Source organism: Canis lupus, chromosome 15 (genome assembly GCF_048164855.1).
Source record: "Canis lupus baileyi chromosome 15, mCanLup2.hap1, whole genome shotgun sequence".
NCBI classification, from domain to species: domain Eukaryota; kingdom Metazoa; phylum Chordata; class Mammalia; order Carnivora; family Canidae; genus Canis; species Canis lupus.
In genome coordinates this window covers 20,396,261-20,408,290 of record NC_132852.1, presented here as the reverse complement: position 1 = coordinate 20,408,290, position 12,030 = coordinate 20,396,261, and positions in this window count along the sequence as shown.

Genomic DNA, 12,030 nt, shown 5'->3' with positions numbered 1-12,030 from the left:
TGCGACGCGGGACCGCACCAAGCGGGGCGGAGCGGGGACCGGAGGGCCCGGGGCGGGGGTGCGGGCAGGACGGGGCTCCTCGGCGGGGCGCCGGGGCGGCGGGCGGGGGCGCGCGCAGCAAGGGGCGAGGAGCCCGGGGCTCGGCGGGCGGCGCGGCCTTGGGACGCGGACGAGGGGCTCAGCAGGGCTTCCCCCTCCCGGGGGCAGTGGTTGGGCCGAGCCCCAGCCCCAGCCCCGCCCCGGGGGGTGGAGCTCCGGAACTTTTCCCGGGTCGTGCCCCCTGGCGGTCCGCAGCCTCCGCCGAGCCTCCTCCGCTCGGGCGGGGGGTCCCCCTGGGCTCTGGGCGCGGCGCCCCTCGTGCAACGTCTGCAAGCGGCCCGGGCGAGGTGTGCGCCCGGCCACCCCGGGCAAGGTGTGCGCCCGGCCACCCCGGGCAAAGGCGCGGAACGGACCCAACTCGCCAGAGGCTCAAGACGCGGCGGCGTAACGCGCGACCCCGACGCGCCTTTGCCGAGAGAGCCTGTCGGTCCCGACCCTGGAGCCACTGGACCGGCCCAGGTGTTAGGGGCAGGCGGGGAGGTTTCGGGGACCTAATCCCCCCGGACACTGCGAGCTACGAATTACCCATTTAGGTTTGCACCGCAGAGCTGACAAGTCACAGAATTCAGGTTTTCAGTTACTTGGACTTAGAGAGCGGTGGAAGGACCAGGTAGCCCCGCAAACCTTCCTTCTCTGGTGCGTCCAGCCACCGAGCCGCTGTGCGTTTTCGTCTAAACCACGAAGCCTGTATGTGGGCAGGACGGAGCTAAACCCGGCAGGAGAGGCTGTATGCAGTGGTGTCCAGCCTGCACCTGCAAAACCAACAGATTTAATTGCTTGCCATTCGTGCCTTCCATGGACATGATCGCCCTGTTGGAGGTTACTTAGAAGTCCCGCAGGAAACCTTTCTGACCAGATTGCACTTTCTGGTCGAGTCTCTAGGATTTTCCCAACTAGCATTGTTTCGATGCTTAATGAAACTTAGCATACTATCACCAAAAATCTTCATTTATATCTTGTGTGGTTGAAATTGTGATATTACCCTTTTATATTCCGTCCTTAAGGGAAAAAAAATCAATTTTTTTGTTGGAGATTGGGAAATGAGAATTCGATTGTGTGTGTGTTGGGGGTGGGGTGGGGTAACAATCTTCTTGTCAATCTTAAAATAGCCAGTTAATTTGCTGTTCAAATTAAGCAGAATAAGTCTGTTCGGAATAGCAGAGTAATTGCAGTTTGGGACATTCAAACTGTGGCAAACCATAGGCAAGTTGGGAGAACAAAAGAGAGGGGCTTGTTTTTGTAGAGGAAAGGAAGTTGGAAGCTGGATCCAGAGTCCACTGTAGGAAAACAAGAGTTCCATTATGGGGACTTCTCACAGGCTGATTCGTTGCTGGGACAGTAGGAAATCTTCCTTCCTATTATTGGAGTGATAAAGTAAGCTTCTTCCTATTGTGGAAGGTACAGGGAAGCTGTTTCCTATTGAGGTCTGTAAAAGGTGGTAAGTAGTAGCGTGTGAGAAGTTCTCCTTTAGGACTTCCCAGCTCCATTTTTAATGTGAATCCCTTTGTTCATTTTCAAACCCTCTTTGAGGAAGTTTGACTTTTGAAACATTTCACATGATTAAAGTGGTTACTGATTCAACAGTAAGCAAGCAGATCACAGCAATGTTCATTAATCCAAGAAATATTTACTGCCAGCCTTCAACGTGCCAACCATTTCTTCAGACACTGGGGTGAATCAACAAAAAAAGAAAGTCCTTTCATGAAGCTTACGTTATATGAGAAGTGGATAATACACACAATGGATGAGAAAACTGATAGAGAATGTTATTACAAGGTAGTAAGTGTCGTAGAGAAAAAGCAGAATAAGAGGAGAATCACAATGTTAAATCAGATGGACAGGATAGGCATTACTGAGAAAGTGAAGTTGGAGCAGAGATTTGAAGAAGGTGAGAGAGTTTTCCTGGCAGGTGTCTAAGCTAGGACAGAGGCTTAAAAACAAGAATGCCTGACATGTTTGTCTTCAGCAAGGAAGTCAGTGTAGGTAGAGCTGAAGTAAGAGGAGGAAAAGAAGTAGATGAAGTCCCAGTGGAAAGGGCAGTAGGGCAGATTACATAGGCCATTGGCAGCCATCGTAAAGGGCTTCCCTCTGTGAATATATTAGATTATCTTGGACCTTAAAAACAGTCTGCAGAAGTAGAGGATTCCTGTCTTTTAGTATATAAATAGCTATTAGGTTTGAAGACCATTCACTTTAAATACTACTGAGGGTACTTTAAACATGTCACCTAACATATTTTTTTTTCCCTATGAGAGGATATTCATTGGTGGTAAAGTGGTCTAGCAAAATCAGATTCTTCATGTAGAAAAAGTTATGTCAATTGGCATAATCTTCTTAGGCATAATTTTCACATAATTTTGCATTCAACTTTCAGAGGCCTTTTATATACTCTTGATTCTGTTTTCAAATTAAAAATATTAAATCTACTTTTCCAAAGCCTACCATTTTTTTTTTTTGCATTTTTTTCTTACATATATATTTTCTTCTACTCCATTGTTAAGTACTAGGAATGTATAGAAAGTCAAGGCAAGGTGTGTGGTCATAGGAAAAATTTCCATGCTTTTGTGGCATACTGACATAGACATTTAAGGGGTACCTGGGTGACTCAGTGGCTGAGCATCTGCCTTTGGCTCAGGTCCTGATCCTGGGATCCTGGGATGGAGTCCAGCATCAGGCTCCCCACAGGGAGCCTGCTTCTCTCTCTGCCTATGTCTCTGCCTCTCTACGTCTCTCATGAATAAATAAATAAAATATTTTTTAAAAAGACATTTAAATGTACAAATAAATGACTATCTTTGTGGGAAGGGTGATTCAAATACTATCTTCACAACAAGCATCAAGTTTAAGACTTGGATAACCTGTTTAGAATGCAAGAGTCAGTCAGCATCAGTAATCAAAATGTTTATCAGAATAGCTGAAGTTCTTGGCAAGCTGTGGACCTTTTTAAATCTCCTACTAACATTCCTAGGTTTCTGAGGTGGAGCCTTGATTTAAAATCATTGCAGTCTAACCACCCCACCCTAAATGAACTCTACTGCACCTAACACCACATTACTCAGAAGAGGTAAGGCTTGATTTAATAAAACTGAATATTCAAAAATTCAAGAAATAAAATGTTTCAGTTAAAAAAATAAACCAGAAATATTTACCAGTAAGTTGTTTAATTTTCAAAAGGGCTTACTATATTTAAAACATAATCTGATAGACCATTGTCCATCTTTTCAGGAAGGACTCTAGAGAGTAAAAGATGTGAAAAATGGAAAGTCAGAGGTCATGCAAAATTGTTATACCATTCTTTTCCTCCAGTAGCTTTATCACACTAAAAACGATTACTTGCTTTATGTTTTACTTGTATATAGAAAAAGGTGTTAAATCATTGCATTCAGCTCGAGACTTTCCATTACAACTACAAATTTAGTGCTCATGTGGAATCTAATTGTCTTTTCTTGTATAATGTCAAAATAAAATGCTTAATTATCCTTCACTTCGTACTTAGCTTTCTGTTTCTTGTAAAGTATTTTTTGATGTCTTTCTTACTGAATCTCTGACACTTCAGGCATGTTAGTTTGAAGAGCTACTTTAAAAAAATCCTTTTGTCCTATTTCCATTTTCTTTGATAAGATATGATTCTAACTTGAAAATTATTAATTTAGCTCACATTCAATAACCTAATTTTTTGTTTTTGTTGCTCTTACTGCATATTCTTATATAGTTCCCTTTTAAATAAACCCTTATAGGTACCTGTTTAATGTTCCTGCCAGTTGTTTCTCCAAAGTTTGTACTCAATTCATGAATTCTCTCAGTACATCTTGAACACTTGACGCTAGGTGCTGGGTAACTAGTGAACAGATGGCCCATGCCTTCCTGGGGCTTTCAGTTTTGCGGTGGAGAAAGATGATGATGGAGGGGAACATGTAAATCAGAGGAGTATCTTGAAAACTTTTCAGTACATTTAGATCATTATTCCATACTCTCACTTCTAGTTTAATACTGTAGCTGTATTTTTCACCAACCTCAGTTCCACTCCTCTGATATGCAGCGGCCACATGATTTGCATGAGCCATATCCTTATCCTTATCTCTGGAGGTGGGCCCTGGCTGGCCTGACATTAAGGCTGCCCTATCCTTGCCACAGTGCTTGGCTCTGGGTTTAATCATTTAGACTCCTGAATCCAACAGGCTATTTTTTGAAGTTCGGAGTTTTGCTCCAAGATTGAAGCACTTGTCCTTTATTTTCTAACAGGAAAAGGTTAGCTAGTAGTTCTTGTTGCTATTGGCATTCATGCTGTGAACTTGAGGGGAGCTGTGGAAGATGGAATAGATACTGTGCACAGCACAGAGGAGAGATGGAAAGAAACTGGGTCATTCTGACATTGTTAAGCTGCTATATCAACCCACTGTGGAGCCTGTCCAACAGCTGGACTCTTCATCAACATGAGCCACTACTCTTCTTTGTAATTTAAACTAGTTCAAGTGGTTTGCTTGCAAGCTTGTATCTGAGAGCATCCTAACTGATGCACGTATTAAAATAGGTATTCCTCCCTTCTCAAGAGCACAAGAGGATTTATTGTAAAGCTATAATGCTTAAGTTTCAAGACCTTCGCTTCCTCAGGGCTCTTCCAAACTTTCTACCTAATTTCACACTTGTAATTTTATATTCTTTTCCTTAAAAAGAGGACTGTCCAAATTGTGTAAGCTTCAGGCTTCACAATCAGATATTTTGGGGAGAAAACATCCACCTTTCTCTCCAATTCCTTCAGTCCACATGTCCCTGGGAAAGGCGTGCCTTAATTAATTGGTAAATAGCTGGAAGGGTCACTGCACACATGTGGCCTGGCCTCTCTTGCTCTCTCACGGAGAGCTGCTTGCTCATAGTGGTAAACTCACTGTAGCAAGCCCTGGGTGACAATAGTGAAAGGGGGAATAGTTGCTGCCTTTGACCACATCTTCCAAAACTGCCACATGTCCAACAAAGTTTAAAAACACAGTGTTATCATGATGGCTGTGAAGACACTAAAGAAAGCATCATGAAGTGCTGGTGCTGGGAGATGTGGAGAGAAGGCAGTCAAAGACGGGTGTCTTTTGTATGTACTCGTGCCTCCTACTTCCAGCCCAGCCTTACCCTCCCCTGTTCACTCCACTCATGTTAGAAACTGGCTGTGCTCCTGGAGAGCAGTTTGCATTTGTCAAGGGACTGAGTGCATGAATATATTCCAGAGGAGAAAGACTTGGGATCCCAAGTGTTCTCAGGTCCAAGTGTTCTCTCCATTCCAGATTACTCAGCAGTAAAGCTGATATCGATCCGCCATCTAATGCCTGTGTATTTTTCTCAGTTGTTTTCATTCAGAAGGTGAGGAGAATGATTATTGCCCTGAAATGACAACAGAAGTCAGCAATGGCAATTATAGTAATAATCTATGTATAGAAATTACTATACAACCAGCTAAAAGTACCAAGCAAATCCTAAGTGCTATGAAAGAAACATGCAGTAAAGTACAAATTCCTGATCTCAGGGAGTCTCCCAACTGAAAGAGAAAATAGGACTGACATAAATATGTATCGACCCAGGAAGCCAATCACCATTCTAACGTATTTTATATATGTTGTTATTAGATTGAACCATACGAAATCACCATTTTTGTAGTGGTTAACAACAACACTTTCACACGACCAACTTATTATTACCAACACTCCCATATTCACAATTATTTGACTTGACTTGGAAGCCGGTGCCATCACACTGTAGATATCTGTAGGCCTCTTGTGTCTCTTGTTTCTTCTCACCCCTTGGGCTTTTCCCCACCTGGCTCACTGTCACTCTTTCTAATGTGATTCTCAATATTCTTGGTGATTGCAATGTCCACAGAAAACAAACCTCATAATACTCTGGCTTCTTGACTTCTCTTGCAATGTTCTTGGCCTCTATTTTACCTCAAATACCCAATTCCACATTTGTATCTTAGACATTGGAAAATTTACTTCATTTGGCTTGTAAATACCACTGTCTTTTGATTCTTCCTCACTGCCACATCTTGAATATCCAATGTTGCTTTCTTCTCATTAACTGACCTCTATACGTGTGGTGGTCCAGTCTTCAGATGTCTTTTCTGCTTTTCCTGTGTTCACTCCTTATGTGCTCTCATCCAATATCATGTCAATGCATTCTCTATTTTGATGACTCTTAAATTCATGTCACTAGCTCATACCTTTCACTTAGACTCATATTTGTCTTCTCTACATCATCTACTTGGGATATGTAATAGGCATCTTAAGCTTATAATGCCTGAAACTCTTTATTTTCTCTGTCCCAATCCATACTATTCCTATCTCAATAAATGGCAATTTCATTTTCTAGTTTGCTTAGACCAAAGAGCTTATAAGTTACCTTTGACTTTTCTCTTTCTTACCACATAACCAGTAACCAGCAAATCCTATTGGCTCTACCTTCAAAATATATGCAGAATCTGATCACTTCTTACCAGTTCCACTTCTGCCTTGGTCCCAGTTACTCTCATCTGGATTATTGTAATAACCTTGTATTTGGCATCTCTGCTTTTCCCCATCATTGAATCTCCACATAAGTCAGATCATGTCACCCCTTTCCTCAAAACCCTCCTGACTTCCTATTTCACTCAGAATGAAAGCCAGTGTTCTTAGCATGGCTTACTAGGCTACTTAGGATCTGGCTGGCCTGCTTCTTCTCTGTTCTCATATCCTTCTAGCTTTGCCTTTTCTCAGGAAGCTGTAGCCACACTGGTCTTCTCCATAGGCTTCTAACATGTCAAGTATGCTTCACTTGAGAAACTTAGTACTAACTGCTCCCTCTGTGTAGAATGTTCTTTCACAGATATCTATGTGGTTTATGCAAATGTTCAGATACTCCTTTACTAAGGAGGCCTTCCTACAGCATTGTATGCAAGACTCCACGTATATTCCTTATCCTCCTTTTCCCCACTTACCCTGACTCCAAACATCATCACCACCTGCTGTTATACAGGCTTTCATTTTGTTTAGCACCTGTCTCCTGGCTAGAATGTGTAAGTCTCACGAGGGCAGGGGTTTTCTTTTGTTTATTGTTTGATCTCAGCACCTAGGACAGTGTCTGACACATTATCACTCAATAACAAATAACTATTTGTTGAATAAACTAAAGGAACTGCATTAACATCACATGCCAAGTGGTGTCTAAAATAACATAAAGAATCACCAAATTACAAATAGAATTTTTTCCAGAAGTTTTTAAGTTGGGTGTTTGGAAATCAATATGCATTTTACATACAGATATGAAGTACTGTTATTATTCCCATCTATGGTTGATAAATCTGAGACAGGGTAAGTAATTATGCTTAGCTTTTCTGATTTCAGGAATATCTAATCACTACACTAAATTCCCAGGCCAGATCACAAAACCATATGTAAGTTACATAGTTCTGAAATACTCTATATATAGGAAGAATTACAATGGAAGACATCTACCTTTTACACAAACAGCTGTATCTAGAGCCTGGATTGACCTTCTAGCTCTCTAGATTGTTCATTCGGTTACCCCTATTCCTTGATGGTCTTTGTTTTCATCAGCCTGTCTGCTTTCTTCCTCTATCAGCCTCACTACTTTGTTGCTATTTTCCCCTCCCCAGCTTTGATCCTGTGGTCCATCATTTCACTACTCATTTACAAATAGATGGTTTTTGTTTTTTGTCCTTTCATTATCTATCCTATAAAACCCAGCCATGGATAAATATAAATCTGTATCTTCTATATAGCTGCAGCTAGGCTGCTGAGTTCTCTTCAATGGATTAAGTATCATTATAAAATCATTATAAAAATCTTCTTGGTCCTTAATACTATGTAGCAAATCTATGATTCTCATGTACTCTGTGTCTCAACAACTCTTTCAAACCTCCTTTCCAAAACTTCGGTCATCTATTTCTTATATTACCTTATCTTCTTCCTGGAGAAAATATACATTTCAGAAGCAAATGGCCTCAATTCTCTGCCACTAAATTTATGTACAGATCTGTACCTATATCTAACCTTTCTACTTCTGCCACCATGAAGAACTTGTCCCTCCTACTTAAGTCTAATCTCTTCACTTGTCTTCTAGGTTCTAATCTCTACTTCCTTTCAGGAATACCATGCTATGAATTGTGTCTTCTCTCTTACATTTCCAACCTCTTCTCTCTTGACTTCTTGACTTTAGGATTTAAATGTACTCAAATCTCCTCTGTGTTAAGAATAGTCTCCCTCAGATCCTGTTGCTAATCTCATTCTTCTCCATTCATAGCCCACGTCCTCAAAAGAGTACTACACTGGAAATTCCCAGACACTGATTCATGCACTAGTATCAGATCATCAAGAGTTCTTATGCATCTGTGGTAAAATAAGAAACAATAAGTTAATGCTGCCCACGTCTACCCATTTAGCAAGTTCAAGATATGTTAAAATTACCAAGTCTTCTCCTGAGGACTCACATTTTCCAAATGTGTAAAATTCTAAATTTATTTTTTTTAAAAAACACTCCATTTATGCTTCACCTTTCTATCTTCCTTAACTGTGTGTTAATTTCTATAATATAAATTCCAAAAGGTAGTAGTTTCTGCATTTTTAATGTTTTTCTCTATATGGTATATATATTTTATGGTGAGTATATTGGAAAATGGTAAAGAGTATATTGGAAGATGGTCTTTCATAAACTCCAAAGAAGGCAACTCTATATAAATGAGAGGCATCACTCACTAAGTATCATTTGACTCTGTAAGTTATCTTTTGTTAGGGTTTCTAAATAAATAATTCACTGCATTTTGCAAAATATATGGTCTTTGTTGCGTTATTTTTTGGATGCTAATTTTGTGGCTAAGTATGAGTCCAATTTTTGCATGTTCCAAATGACTGAAAGAATATCAGTCCTCTTATGTCAAGTGTTATTCACATATCCCATAGGTCACATTATATGATTATGCCATTTAATTCTCTGTATTTTGTCTGCTCAATTTATTAATTATCTAGAGATATATGCTATGGTAGATTTCCTATTTCTCTTTGTAGTTCTCAATTTTTGCTTCTATATTTAGATGTGTACAAGTTTATAATTGTTTTATCTTCAAAGTGAAATGACTTTTATGGTTATATAGTAACCTGAATTATTTATATAGTAATTTCTTCTGAATTCATAGTTAACATAGCTATTATTTTTTTGATAGAATATCTCTTCTCCATTCATTGATTTTCCTGAATTCTTATGTGTCATTAAACAATTTTTGCTTGATATTTAAAAATATGATTGAGGAGCACCTGTATATCATTCTAGGCTGACAATTATTTGTCTTAGCTCATGGAAGATACTCTTCTGCTATCTTCTGTCTTCATATCTGCTAATGAGAAGTCAGCAATCTGCTGAACTGCCATACTTTTTGGGTGATTACTCTTTACCTTCTAGCTGTTTTTAAGATGAAATGTTTTGCTATGTAGCTCTGCAGTTTCACCACAATGTGTTGAAGTGGTGTGCTGGAGATACACTGGGATTCCAAGATCTGATGTCTGAAAAATTCTTAGTCATTACCTTTATTACCTTTCTCCCATTCTATTAGCTGCTTCTTATATCTCAATTGGACATATATTAGACATTTTCATCATGTTCTGCTTCTCTCTTGACTTCTTTGCATCATATATTCCATTTCCTTCTCTGTATGCTGTACTTGGGGCCACTTATTCAGATATATTCTAGTTTATTAATTCTGTCTGGCTTTGTTTAATGCACCCACTGAATTTTTAATTTTTAAAAAATTTTAAAGTTCTTAATTTTTTCTTTCATATCTGCTTAGTCTTTTTATTATGTCATATTTCCTGCTTATATTCCGGAGTTTTATTTCTTTAAACATGTTAAGTATCTTTAATATTCTACATTCTACATTTGGTATTTTTAAATCTTTTGTTTCTCTTTGTTCTAATGGTATTTTGTTTCTCTGTGTATTTTTAATTTTGACTGTGAGCTGCTTATTTTGTTCGAAAAAATTTTTTGGCAGGTTTACTGTAAGGTCCAAAAAACAGAACCAAATGAGACCATTTCAAATTGAATTATCTCCTTGAATATAAAAAATAGTGAAAGAGATTAAAGGGGAAAGGAAAGAAAATGAGTGGGAAATATCAGAGAGGGAGACAGAACATGAGAGACTCCTAACTCTGGGAAACGAACAAGGGGTAGTGGAAGGGGAGGTGGGGGGCGGTTCAGGTGACTGGGTGATGGGTACTGAGGGGAGTACTTGACGGAATGAGCACTGGTATTATGCTAGATGTTGGCAAATCGAACTCCAATAAAAATATACAAAAAAAATAAAATTATCTACTTGAGATTTTTTTTCTTTTAAAATAAGAGGTAGTGTGACTTTGAGTCACAAACCCATCTGAAGCCAGCTTATGATTACATCTCAAGGGAAGATTCTTTTTCTTTCCATTCTACTTAGTGACAAAATGAAACATGTATTTGTTCCCTTGTTTGTACAATACTATTTCTTTTTTTTTTTTTAAGATTTTATTTATTTATTCATGGGAGACAGAGAGAGAGAGGCAGAGACACAGGCAGAGGGGGAAGCAGGCTCCCGGCAGGGAGCCTGACATGGGTCCCCAGGATCACGTCCTGAGCCGAAGGTGGCGCTAAACCGCTGAGCCACCAGGGCTGCCCAATACTATTTCTCATTCACTGTTATCCTTGAAGGGATAGCCCTTTGCAGTATCCCATATTTTGGGCTCCTGTCAAAGCCAAAGCTCAAAGTCTCCAGGATTTGGTAGAAACTTTCAGGTGAGAGTAAGCTTGGTACTCATTGGCCTCTGACATTCCTTCTTTCCCTTTGTTTGGTGTTTACAGATTCCTTCCTTTATGTGGATGAGTGGTTTTATTCAAAAGATCTTTAAAAATATTTTATCCAGTGTATTAGTTATTTTATTAAGAATTACCATTCGTAGTATCTAATCTGTCACACTACTCAAAGTAGAAGTACTGGTTTTATAAAATCAAGGTCAAACTCCCCCACTTCTCTTGGATTTAAAATGAGATGAAAAATCCCAGGAAAGAGAAAAAGGAAGAAAGAAGTCAGTGCATTTAGTAGTTGTTAGTTTGTGACTATGTAGTTAAATGGTTGATATTGGTACCATTCCCTTCAACTCCTGGGCATGAGTTGTAACAATCGGGGGGTGAGGGAGGAGGAGAAGAGGTGTAAAAATAGTGAATGTGTTCTTAGACATGTAAGATGACTTTTCATCCTTCATTTCTTATTTATATCATATGGCAAATTGGTCATTTTCTAATATTAAAGAGAAAACTTTAGATCTTGTTTACTGTTGAACTGGGCAAGATCTTAGAGGTAATATATTTGTTATACAGGAAAATTTGAGTATTGAATTGAAAAATGATACTTTATATTCTATGAATGCAGTAATATTAAATAACACAATGTATTAAAAAGAGTAATTTATTAGGTTTAGAAATAAAATACTAACTTTAAGAAAATTAACTGTATTAATAACAGAGAGGGCTTGGAACTGAGAAAGTAGGTTTCTAAACATTTCAAATGAAAAGAGCCCTGGGTAAAGGGATGCCCTTGGAGAATCACTCAGAGATAGAGATCAGGGTTTCCAATCTTGGAAGACAATAGCAGAAAGCACCACGTTTAAACCAGCTGGTCTGTAGTTAATTTAAGGTGGAGTAAAAAATCAGCTGAGGCGAGAGGACAGAATTTTTTTAAGGCAGATGAAAGGTCACAAGAGCGTGAATGCTGGAGTCAATGAAACTGAGATGGGAGACTCCATGAAGACAGGGCTATGAACCAGATTTCAGGTGGGTCAGGACACTGACAAGGAGCAGTGCAGAATTGCAGTGGTAATGGGTGTGGACAGTATGTGTTGCAAAGCCTGAACTGATGGGTGGGGATAATGAGAA